This window comes from Cupressus sempervirens, chromosome 2, assembly GCF_028749045.1.
Source record: "Cupressus sempervirens isolate cs-2001-9-10 chromosome 2, ASM2874904v1, whole genome shotgun sequence".
Taxonomy (NCBI): Eukaryota; Viridiplantae; Streptophyta; class Pinopsida; order Cupressales; family Cupressaceae; genus Cupressus; species Cupressus sempervirens.
Window position 1 is genome coordinate 409,190,796 of NC_143119.1, and position 14,468 is coordinate 409,205,263.

Below are 14,468 nucleotides of genomic sequence, written 5' to 3' on the forward strand. Positions count from 1 at the left end.
AAGATTCTTGGGCTAAGAATGATGGATGATTCAAATGAAAAAAGTATTGTAAAGAATCTAATGAGTGCATATGACAAAGTGGGTTCTAAATGATGCACCAAAGATAGTAATATTACAAGATGTGTACTTACATTGACAATAGTAAGTACCCAAATAAAGAAAGTTTGACTCATGAGAAAGATAAGAAAAACATTGAAAATCAATAGAGGTTCTCTAAGGAGAGTCATGGTAAGGCATGAGAGAGTAGAAGATCCAAAAAAAATGAGTTATGGACATTTAATAGTAGACTATCACGAAAGGATAAAGAAATTAGTGAAGCTTTGAAATCATTGATTGAAGATTTTTATACAAATAACATGTGTGTTTCCCCTAATCAAAGAGATGTTGTAAGAAGTAGGATTGGTAGCTTAAATCATGATCCACATGCGAAACATTTTTTGGACTCAACTCAGACACAATTTTTTGTAAAATTTATTGGTACATATCCTCAAATTTGAATAAGTCAAAGATTTTTTGAGATAGGTAAACCTTTTTATGTAAAGATAAATCATACATGCACAACTTGTTGTTGTAGGATACATATTGAATTTTCTAATCATTTTGATGTTTTTAGGCATATATGTGAGTTTTTGCATTCTAAGTTTGTTTTGCAGGATTGTGACATAAATGAGCCACCTAGATCTTCAAGGGGATTCATATCCAATATTTTATGTGAAATAGGGGATGGTCAATAATTTTTCAAAATTTAATGCTTGGATGGTACATGCTTATTTTGTGGTTCTTTGTAGCTTTTATCAACTTGTGAACATATGGATAGTACACATGCAATTTGAAATGAAATAGTAGATTACAAAAAATATAATATAGTACAATATTCTCTAAAAGGTGGGAAATAGAGTAAAAGATGTGATTTAGTCATTGAAAATATTCCAATGTATGAGGTCATGAAGTTTTTTTGTGAAAAGATTATTTATGAGTATGCAAGGCATACACGTAGACCTCGATGGCTGGATTTGCAATTCAAGTTGTGGAAGGATACATTTCCACTGGATACCATTGTTTCAATTATAGACATCATAGAGAACTACACACTACAACCATAAAATGAGGTACAAGCAAAGTATTATACTTCTCAATAGGTTTCCATAATTGTTTATATAGCATTCATGCATCCACCTACAAGTATAGAGGATGATAGGAAGATGTTGAGGGAGTTTCATTTTTACATTAGTGATGATCAATCATATTCTATCAAGTTTTTACATGGTTATTTTCAACAAATTTATGGATATTTGCTAATAGGGGCATACCATTTTGCCAACACATTATTTGGTCAAACAATTGTGCATCTCAATTCAAGAATGCATGCATGTTCTATTGGTTGAGCGGAATGCATAGGTTGTATAGAATTTAATATATATGGAATTTCATAGAGGCTAGTCATGGGAAGGGAGAGCAAGATGGTGTAGGCGCATGCATCAAAAGAGCCTTAGCTCATGAAGAATTAAAGTACAAAGATACATCAACATTGGTAGATGCAAAATCTATCGTCTAATGGTGTAACACTACAATGTGTCCAGGTAAAGAAGATGAGTCTATGGCTCATAGATTTTCTTGATTGATAGATAATACTAACATTGCACTATATGAGAATTTTTGCACATTGATACAATCAAGTGAGTTGCACTCTTTTGGAAGCTCTAACATAGGTTCATGGAGTATCCACATATGAAAAATGGCATATTTTTGTCCATCATGTGTAGAAGAAAATTGGGATGAGTGTGAGTCGAATGAATGGGTGGACAAATGGGATATATGGGTTGTAGACCCAATTGACACCTATTTTCCCCCACAAGCACTGGAAATGGTAGAGATTGACTCATCCATTGACTTTGACCACTTCTTTGATCTAGTGCAACCTGGTATATATATATATATATATATATATATATATATATATATATATATATATATATATATATATATATATATATATATATATATATATATATATATATATATATATATATATATATATATATATATATATATATATATATTTGTAAATTCAATATATAATTTTATAACTTTTACCTAAGCATTTTCTAAATTAATGACCACAATATGTACATTTATCATTGTGGGTCATGTTTTTTTTGTTATTGCACCTAAAGACAATGAAGAATGGACAAGTTGGGTAAAAGTACAAAGTTGTGTCACCTTTCAAGATGATTTATCCGAACAGCTGGATTTGAGTATTTCTATCTAAAAATCAATTTTGTTCAAATATATAATCTAGATAAATTCATTCTAGCTAAGTTATATATGGTCTCACACTTTTCCAATTGGAAATGTCTACTAAATACTTGTTTTATACTAGTTTATATCCAATTACTAAAGAAATAAAATTATTTTAAAAAAGTGGCGTCTCAGTAACTCTTACTATTTTTTATGATATTTTTTAGTAACATATAAAAACCATTTTATAGAGGTCAAAGTCAATAATATTCTCATATAAAGTTTATAGTATTTTAATTAGATATAGTATATTGTAATTAAAAAATTCTACAAGCACTTATTTTAACACTTGAAAGGATATCGATTTTGAGAAAGAAAAAAATATTAAATCATATCAAAAAAAATTTAAAATTATATGATGTTCTAGAGGAGAGAATTTTCTTTAAGAATGTATATTTTTTCTCCTAGTTAGAATAGATTTGTTTTGAAAATTGTGGTGGGAGATGAAAACTATTGATTTCAGGTGAGTTGACATCTGAATCATTATAAAAGAGAAAATATAGGTCTAAAGCCAATTTTTATTTTTGATTGTTCTAAATATATATTTTATCTATAACATAGTTTGAGATCAAAGGGAAATAATTTTATTTCCATATAGTTTTGTGGTCTGAACTAGACCCCTAATTTTCAACGTTTTTAAACAACTAAAAAATTATCTATTAAAATTAGGAAAATATATCAATTTTTATTCCAAATAATTATTAAAAATTATATTCCTAAAATTCATCCATTTCTACACATTTCATTAGCTTACTTCATTTTCAAATTCAAAATAATAATACCAATTTTATGTCATTGAAGTAGAACAATTATACTTTTGTTAGCCTTTTTCTTTACAAAAGGGTGACACATGTTTGTGCTTTTACCCAATTATTATTTGTGTCATTGTGTCTAGGCCAAAAAAATGGATCACTCTGTTACAGATGGTGAAAGTTTAGAGTACCGTATAGGTGCGGTGGTTGTAACCAGTACATGACTTAGATGATATTCTATGAAGAACCCTAACTTGTGATTATTTGAGGATTAGCAAACTAAGAGGAAGATTCTTCATTATTTGAACCTTGTCACGTGAAATGTCCACTTGATAAAATATGGAGGAAAACCATATAATAAGACTCTTTGGAAGATTCGCAAGTCAAACCATGAGGAAATACTTGAGACATTAAAATGTAGAGCAAATCTAGTTGGTTCATTAGATTGAATATAATTACAAAAACATGGACCTCCCTCACTTTTTTTTTATGCAGAGTGCACAACTAGGTAGCTTCAAATGGACTTTACCACTCTTTCACCCAACCAAAAAACTACCAAAATTCCAACCTTCTCACAATGTTTCTGATATAGTGGACAAGTGTGATGGGGCCCAACCAAGATCATAATGTAAAAATGTGCAAGGGAAAGGCAATGTTCCCCAAACCCACAAAATAGCAACTATCATTTCTACAACTCTAACACCGTACCAAAGACTATGGTGGGTTTATTTCACCTATCTAAGATGGATTCAAGAGATTTCAAGTGGTTTTAGACCCTTAACCCAATCCTAGTACTCAAATTCCTCAAAATTGCCTAGTAGGCATAATTACCCCCAACTAGGTCTCCAGTGAGAGAGATGTTAAGTTTTCTCCTAAACTCTCCAAAGGAAATCTCAAATAAAATAGGTTTTTAGATACCCATTTCAGCATTCTTTAACACATCTCAACCTCAGTATAGGTTGTTTTGGACCAACTAACAGATCCTCCAACTAGGCACCCTTTTTAAGCATAAAATAGGGTGGTTTTCCAAAGAAACTACCTGTCACCCTTGCTTCCAATGCTCTAGACTATCAAAAATCTCCTCAAATGGACCCAATCAAAGGAATATTGGATCAAATTTATGCTTTAATCTTTGTAAGTAAGAAACCCCCAAATTGGTCTCTTACAAACCCTCTAACTTAGGGCTTTCTCAATGTATGACTTCTCAAGAAAACTTCAATAAATTGAAGGTTGATTCACCATATCTAATGCATATGTAGACATAATCTATCATAAAATACCCCTCTCCAATGGATAGATCTCCTGTTGTTGCTCCTTAGGCATGCAACTCATGCACCTACAACCACCTAAACTCCATTAGAGGCCTCCAACCATGAAAACTCATGTCCAAACATTGTTAGAATAATTATTTACATAGTAATACAATTTCATTCCATGGTGATCAGATTCCTACATCCATGGAATGATGAATTGCTCCCTAAGTGCCCAAAACATGCAAAAAATGATGAAAAGTTACAATTTCTCCCAATCTGTACAATAGGCTGCTTCAAACCTCACAAATGAAGTATTTATCCATCTTAGGCCTATTACAATAGTTACAACTATTATTTGAATATTTATAAGTCCTTTCCAACCAAGTTTCATTTTTTAGCAACTTTTACAACTTTTCAATTTTGTAATTTTGCACAAAAAGTGCAACTTTTGCAAAGTTTACTAGATTTCACTTCTGGGACTTGGAAAAGGTTATAAATTATGAAAAAATAACTAAAAAAAACTTATCCTAGGCTATCTTTTCCAAAACCTCAAAAAGAACCATTTTTTCTTGGTTAGCAATTGTTTCTCATATCTTGCTCATATCTCTCTCAATGTTCATCATGGGATTGAACTATCTACTCTATTAGGTCAGAGTGGTTGGGTAAACCCTATTCCCAATCTCATCCCATCCTATTGACCTCTCAAATATTCATGGGCACACTGAATGAAATTGACCCTAAGATTCACTAAATGCTATAGGACAGTGATCTTTGACAAGGCATTGAGGTATGGATACAATTCTAGGTGCTACATGATTTTTTTGTCAACACCTATAATAACCTCTCTCTCTCTTTTGAGATTTGATTCATTTTGATTTTTTGGCCCCATATTTGATGATGTTGAAACTTTTAGTGTTGGTAAGTACAAAGTCACCAACTGGTGAATTTCTATCACCATTCACTATGGGATCGAATTATCTTCTTTGTTAGCTCTAAGTGGCAAGGTAAACCCTAGTCCCAAGTTCCTCTTATAATTTTGACTACTCAAACATTCTTGGGTACATCGAACGGAATTAACCCTGAGAGACATTAAATATCATATGGCAATGATCTTTGATAGGTCATATCTCAAAGCTCATGCAAGGTATGGATGACATTCTAGGTGCTACAGGATCTTGTTGTTGACAACTACAATAGCCTCTCTCTCTTTTTGGAGATTGAATTCCATTTGGATTTTGCAGCTCCATCTCAGATGATGTTGAAACTTGTAGTGTTGGCCAGTACAAAGTCACCAACTAATGAATCTCTCTAACCATTCATTATGGGATTGAATTGTCTACTTTGATAGCTCTGAGTGGCTAGGTAAACCCTAGTCCCAAGCTTTTCATGTCCCATTGATCACTCAAACCTTCTTAGGCATGCCAAGCAGAATTGACCCTAAGAGTCACTAAATGCCATAAGGTAGCAATCTATAATGAGGCATATCTCAGAGATCATGTGAGGTATAGATGCAGTTTTGAATGCTATGGGATCATTTTTTTGGCACCTACAATAGCATCTCTTTCTTTTTGAAGATTGGATTCCATTTGGATTTTGTTGCCCTATCCTAGGTGATGTTGAAACTTGTAGTGTTGGCCAGTACAAAGTCAACAACTGGTGAATCTCTCTAACCATTCATTGTGGGATCAAGCTATCTACTCTGTTAGCTCAATGTGGTTAGATAAACCCAATTCCCAATCTCATCTCATCCCTTTGACGACACAAATTTTCTTGGGCACGCCAAATAGAATTGACCCTAAAAGTCACTAAATGCCATACGGAAGTGATCTTTGGTGGGACATATCTCAGAGCTCATGTGAGGTATTGATGTGATTTTGGGTACTACAAGACCTTTTTTTGGAACCTACAATAACCTCTCTCTGTTTTTGGAGATTGGATTATGTTTGGGTTTTGCAGCCCCATCTCAGGTGATGATGAAACTTGTAGTCTTGGCCAGTACAAAGTAACCAGAATCTCTCTAACCATTTGAACTTCATTAGCTTAGAGTATCCATTTAAACCCTAGTCCCAATCTTGTCTCATCCTATTGAATGCTCAAACATTCTTAGGCATGTCGAACAGAATTGATCCTAAGAGTCACTAAATGTCATAGGGCAGCAATTTTTGACGAGGCATATCTTGCAGCTCGTGTAAGGTATTGGTGCAAATCTAAGTGCTAAAGGATCATGTTTTCAACACCTAAAATAATCTCTCTCTCTTTGGAGATTGATTATATTTGGATTTTTTGTCCCTATCTTGGGTGATGATGAAACTTGTAGTGGTGGCTAGTACAAAGTTGCCATATTGCAATTTTTGCATTTTTGACTTCTAAACCCTTGAAACCTTTTTGAATGGAACCAAACAGGTTCAATAAAGGTTTTTAGACATAATGTGGCCTCCTAGTAATTAATATGCCTCTTTTTGTCCCCTAGACCTATTTGAACAACTTCTTGATAGCTTAGCAACTTTTGGTATTTTGGATCCTAATCAACCAACATTACATTTTGATGCATGAGCATCCTAGCCCTCACGTTATATCACTATTTCTGTTGGTTGCTACCAAGTTACAAAAAATTTTGAGTGCTAGTAAATTTTCAATTATTATCGAGTTGAAGTTATCCCATGTCATGTTAACATTGGGATTAGCATGTTATCCCATTTCACTTTATAGTGTGTACCGAGTTCTGCAGTGTGTACCAAGTTATCTAGTATGTGTCGAGTGTTCCTTAATCTACCGAGTGAACCTATTGATGTCAAGCATCAACATTTGTGTTCCTCCTTTTATTGATTCTTTTGTGTCTAGTTCTAGTTTGAGCCAACCTTGCATGTATTTAATTTTGTGATGGCTATTTAATAATTGTTGAGAGCCAACTTGTGGCTTGGTTATACATTTAATGTGAGGGGTTGTTTATTCAATAGTTTTTAATAGGTTAAATTGTGATCATACAAGTATTTAAAGTGGTATTGGGTAGAGTCTTAGTTATTATTGTTCAAGTATGGAGATGTAGATAGTTTTGGAGTTGTGACATCTTAGCATGGAGTAGGTCGAAGATAGAAGTTTGCATCTAAGTCTAAAGATCTATTCTTCTTTAGATGTATTCTTCTTTGTAATGATCATAACCCAGAAGTATGTATAGTTGGGCATGTTGGATGTAAACTCCTTGATTCGAATATATGGAATATTGTCTTTATGGACCTAAATCTCATTCCTCTTATTCATTTTTTGTTGTGTCTTGTTTGCTAGTTTCTGGATCACCTCATTTTGGGATACATCTAGATTAGCACTACATCATTACGTATCAAAGCATAGTTGTTCCTAAGTGTGCAAGTAGATCACCGAAGTGTGAATTAGTTTGTACCAAGACCTTCACTGGGAAAATTTTATCGAAGAAGGAATTTGATTTCAAAAGTCCTAGCTCATTGGTGAATTTGGTGTAGGGTTGTAGATATGCAGATTTAGCCTGCACTTGCAAAAGACTTGTTGTCTGTTCATTGTTTGTGTGTAAAGATGGTTCATGGAAGGAGAAATGTTGATCCAAAATTATTTGACATGTTGAGGAAACTTGCAGCTGGAGTAGAAACTATTGAGTTATCGCAAAATTGTGGAAGACATCTTGATGATGTAAAGAGTGATGAATACGATTCTTTTTGGGATGATTTACATGAAAGGATTGATTATCCAGAAAAGTTTAATCTGAGTTGGCATTTGATGATTAGAAAGAAGGTTGTTTGGCTAGTTAAAGAGATTATGAAGGGAAGAAGATAGATTATGGAAGTGCATGATGATATTGCTAAAATGTAGGAAGTATCTTTTGGTTTTCATGAGCAGATGGAAAGATCTCACATGGAAATTGTAGAGCATCTTATTGTGCTCAATGAGATTGTTGAAGAGGAGAATTTCACTTATGTTGGTAAGGATTTGGATGGTTTTGTTATTGAGGATGATGTTAATGTTGAAATGAATGTGATTGAGGACTTATGTGTTGTTGTTGTTGATGATAAGGAGTTATATGTTCATTATGTTATTGATTTGGATATTGCTCATGATAAGAAGATGGATTTAGTTGTTGGTAATGTGGTTGAGGGTTTTAGAGATGTTATTCATGTGGATTTACATGATTTTTTTGTTGTTGATATGAATCTAAATTTATATGTTGTTGTTGAGATGTTGAAGGATATGGAGGTTACTACTAATGTGGATTTTGATGATGTTGTTGAACTATATGTTGCTAAAGAACTGAACATATATATTGTTGTTGTTATGGATTTATATGCTACTACTATTACAGATCTAAGTTCATATATTGTTGATGATCAAATTTTTGATTTGGATGTTGTTGCTGATCTGGTTTTTATGTATGAGGATATTTTTTGTGAATGATTATAATGATAAGTTGCAGATGGAGCATTGTGATTTTCAATTAAGTGAGTTTGTTGATTGGTTGGATGAGATTCTGATTTTTGAATGGATGAAGCATAGATGGTTGATTTTCATATTTGAACTCTTTTCTTTGATGGAGTGGAAACCTTTGGTGAAGATGAAGCTGAGTGAAGAGATTTCTTTTAGAAGCAAAATGTGGGACACATTTTTCTATTTACCAGGGGAGTCTGATACAGGAATATCTAAGATCTTTTCTATTTATCCCGATAGTCTAATGCAAGAGCATCCTAGCCCTCATGTTATCCCACTGATTTTTCTTGGTTGCTATTGAGTTACAGATATTGTCGAGTACTAGTAAATTTTTAGTCATTTTTGATTTGAAGTTATCCCACATTATGTTAACATTGGGATTAGCTTGTTATCCCATTTCACTCTGTAATGTGTGCCAAGTTCCACGGTGTGTGCCAAGTTATCCAGTATGTGTCAAGTGTTCCTTCATGTGCCAAGCGTTCCTTCATGTGCCAAGTGTTCCTTCATGTGTTGAGTAAACCTCTTGATGCCAAGAATTAGCATTTTTTCTCCTCCTTTTGTCAAGCTTTCTATGTCTAGTTCTAGTTTGAGCTGACCTTACATGTATTTAATTTCATTATGGTTATTTAATAATTGTTGAGAGCCAACTTGTGGATTGGTTATGCATTTAATTTAAGTGTTTGTTTATTTGGTAGTTTGTAATAGGCTGACTTGTGGTCATCCAAGTATTTAAATGGGTATTACATAGAGTCTTAGGCATTATTGTTCAAATATGGAGATGTAGATAGTTTTGGAGTTGTGACGTCTTAGTGTGGAGTAGTTCAAAAATAGAAGTTTGCATTTGAGTCTAGAGATTTGTTCTTATTTATATGTATTCCACTTTGTAATGGCCATAACCTGGAAGGCCGTATAGCTAGGCATGTTGGATGTAAACTTCTTGATTCAAAGGCATGTAATATTGTCTCTCTAGATCTGAATCTCATTCCTCTTGTTCATTTTCCACTATGTGTTTGTTTGCAGGTTTCTGGATCACCTCATTTTGGGGTACATCTAGATTAGTGTTGCATCACATTAAATTATGAGTTCCAAACACTTGAATAAGATACAAAATCACTATTTAGGACTTTTTGGGTCATATCCCACTTACTAATGACTTGTACGGACTTTGACCCACTTTGACCTCCTAGTGCCCCCCTAGTGTTTATTATCTTGCACATACCTAAACAAGGCTTAGTAAAACCTATTACTGATTTAACTAAGAGGGGGGTGAATTAGTTATACAACTAATATCACAAATAATAAATTTAAACAATCTTTAACCATATGAGTAATCTAAACTGAAACCACAACAAGATACTCATACAAAATAAAGTCACTATATATGTTACATAGGGAAACCCTTGATCAGAGGGAAAATGCTAGTGGGGATGATACCCTCAAGATGATGTACTAATATAAATATTCCTTGTTAGAGGACAGACCTTATTAGGATTTTGTTAATACATTTAGTACATATGAGTCCCTGTTAGGAGACTCCAACCCTATTAGGAGTTGTGGAAGATAGCTGGACCCACTACCCAATATCTTCGAGGGAAAGACCAATGAACCCACTATCTAAATGATCTCTGTATTATTCCTTATAAAATAACAGAACTAAATTGTACTTCCTTATTTTGTCTCTATCTTGTCAACCAAACTTTTTCTCCTTCTGATCTTGTAACTAGATGATGAACTACACATCCAATAATCCCTTGGATCGATTACACACATTCAATCAACACTCTGCTCTTTTTCACAATTCACAAATATAGTGCACACTAGATACTTGATACACTTACAATCAAGGAAAACATCATTCCTTTATACCATACCTTCATAATAATTCCTTGAGTTGTTTTTAAGGCTTTACCAATTAAATTAAATAAGATATATAATTAATTACAATTACAATAGCATTGTCGGCTCACAGTCTATACAAAAGTTTACACATGAAAGTCCAAGTCTTGCACTCTCTCTAACATCATCACCTGATTATCCTTTGTCATTGGTTGACTATGCATCACCTCTTTATATCTTGGCTAAAATATATAATTCAAACATCAAAAACTACCAAACAGATGTTTTGTTTCTGCGTTGTTCGCAATAAATCAAACACAACTACCGTACATATTTGATTTTGACTTTGTCCTGTTAACCACATCATCAAGACACTCTTAGGAACTTGTCCTTAACTACACATCACTTAACCTTTACTGAGTTACTATGTAACATAAGATCTTTGATTGTTATTCTTCCAGTCTCTACAAAAACATTGCTATATTGACATCAATGACAAACATAGTCATGAATGTAATATATCAATACTCCCTAATGCTTAGAATACTCTTCCAATGTAGTATCATTAGCATTCATGCTAACAACCAACTTGATATAAGCACACAAACACACCACCTGGACTTGGTTAGAGTCACAACAAGCCTTAAAGAAACAACAACATAAACAAATCCAAAACAAGGGATGTTAGGTGCCCTACACCAAAATAACGATAGGCAAAATATATCCAAGAAAAAATACAACAATTGTAGCTATAAAAATCATAATAAGAGCATAGATAATGTGTTTCCATAAATGAAGTTCTTGAAGAGATGGGTAAGAAAGCAATATTGATATCAAATTCCATGAATAAATTAAAAACTTTATTTCAAGTCTTCTCATGTTTTGAAGATAAAGCATATATAAACTCTTGACATGTTTATGATGACACTAAGATTCAAGCTTAGACATTTACATAATGCAACCAACTCAAGCGTCAAACTTCAATGTTAATTGTATAACAATAATAAGAATTCAAGTTTCATTGTTCTCATCCCAACAAAAACTCCAAATAAGTTACTCATAATCAAAAATACTCATAATTTGTACAATTTAAATATAAATTAATATCATAGTCCTATTCACATGTCAAAAGATACTATCAAAGCTTATTATAATGATTCCTACCCTTATTTTGGACGTAAATTACATTAAAATAAAATACATAAAATACTAAAAATGTAAACAAGAAGACAAGATATATATTATGATAACCAATAATGTCATACATGAACAAACCAATGCATCAAATTTGTAAGTATAATAATGTCATGCATCAAATATATGTCATACATTAAAGATAAAATTTCATATATACATCAAATATATGTTGAATATGTCCACTTAACATAAAATCCAAGATATATGTCCACTAATGTCTATAAACGTGTCCATCCCTATATCATCTCCTTCCCATGAGGCGAAGGAAACAAATCCCTAGAGGTATTTGGTCACTACATGGAGGGAGATGATGGGGGTCATTGGGTCTTCCTCACACACTCGCTCATCCTCTTGTTTGGACTCCTCTTTAACTAGAGTTAATACAAAAAAAGTATATATGAATCAATAATTATTATACATTGAAATCAAATATATATGCTCACAAAATTAATTATTTTCTTACCGTCATCAAATAGTCACTATGTACATCCACCTCAAAGACTCACAAACGATGGGAGTAACAAGGCCCTACAATAATTCAATCAAATATATTCACTCGATCATACTTATAAATACCATTTGAAATTTCAATAATAATTGTTATAAATAACAACTAAAACTATGAAAACTCTTTCATACCTCAGTCAATGGCTTTGAACTAGCCATTGTGGCAGAAACTCCATGATCGATGGACTAGCAAAGATAAAGAGGCATCTCGAACATTAACAACTGTAAATCATATAATATAATTTACATGTTTTTTATAGAATATAATGTAATTAAATGAATTAATTTAACATGAAACAAATGTACCTCTACGAAGCTCATATCATGCCTAGGCTCAAAGTCCCTTGTGAATGTCGATTATCTAGTAGAGAACTAATGCACATGGATTAAAAAAAATGTCAATCTTTCATATGATTACTTAATAGATATATGTATTAATTTAAATGATGATACATACTTGCCAACTCATCGACAAGACGTAAAATGGGGTTGGGGAATCTGTACTAGGGCCATCAACACTGTTACCCTAAATTTTGAACATGCTAAATAATTATTCATTCATTATACATATGAATTGTGATCAAATTAGTTTATTATAATTGTAATTTACCTATGTCTCAATGTCAAATGTGTCACTCAGGAACTCATGAGTGAATGGCCCATCATCCATAGTGTCTCCAACATGATTACCAAATGTGCATAAGGATCCACATGAGGCACACATGTGACCATGGCCCAAAGAAGGCTCCTCCTCAACTAATGGATTGGCGCAATGAATGAGGATCTATGTCAAAGCATTGATAGTCACTGGAGTACTGGTCTCTACATGTTCATTTACAACTAAAGGAATAATGACATGCTCAACCTATGGCTTGAAAATAGGTGCCCTAAGTACATTAGGATCATGACATGCCCCCTATCTCTCAAATAACAACCCCCCACCTCTACCCTGAGAATCTAACATGTCAAAATAATTGGGGATCTCCCCAAGTACAAATTCACAATACAATTTCTTTAAGAAATACATTAGAACCTCATGATTATTGTAGGGAGGGGCATCAAATACCATCCACCATCTATCCCAAAACTTATTTCTAATATCATCATGTATGCACTAGTGGATGGGGAACCTTTTAGTTGTATGTTTAACAATGCCTTAATCTCGTTGTTTTTTAAATAATGCACATATGTTACTTTTCGTTATGTCATTTTTTCTTATATCTTTATAGGATAATTTATTTGAATAATATCTTCTTTTTTCTTCTCTCTTAACACACCAAATATCCAACTAACCACTAATAGAAGCTACATGGCTCATAATGGACTCAAGGGAGGATGCCAATTGTGCTATCATAGGATTAGTTTTCCCACAAGCTTTCAACCTACCAATGATTGCTTCTAATTCAATTTCTCTCTTTCTATTTCATTCATTATATTTTCTTGGGTGCTAGGAGGAGGTCTTTCAATTAGTGGAGGTTGCAGAAGCTCTTGCTCTTCCTCACAAGCATTTTCATTTTGATCTTGTGAAGGGTTTTCATTTTGATCTTGTGGAGGTTTTTCTTTTTTATTTTGTTGATCAAGCTGGGGATTTGGTGGTTGATTATTCACATTTCTTGATAAGAAACCAATTGCATTTTAAATAAATAAACAAACTTGAATCAAAACTTAAAAAACATACAAAACAATGCAAAAACAAGAGTAGAAAGCATACTTGATGATCTCAATGTTGATATCTAGCAATGAGGAGGCATTTTGAGGAGGAGAGAGAGATAGAAAAAATTGAACCTTCTACAAATGTGTGCACATTTTTGGGGGTAGAGAAGACAATTGGCAAGAAGAAACCAAAAAAAATGAGATGGGTTGTGGGTTGCAACCCATAAATATGAGTTGAAAAAAGCATGTACACGCTATAGTGCATGTGCGCTATTGTAAAATTTGAAAATACAAAGTTGTGTGTCATATTTTTGGCACCACAACTCAGTGCATTCCCCCAAGTGGGTATGGCTAATAAAACAACTTTAATCATTGTAGACCTACCAACCTTAGTTAGCAATTTCCCTTTCCATCTTTCCATTTTTTATTTTATTTTTCTGATATCAAGGACTAGATTTTACTCTCTCTAGGTCCTTTTTCTAATTGAATCTAAAGATACTTTCAAGGGAATGTTCCTTTTTTT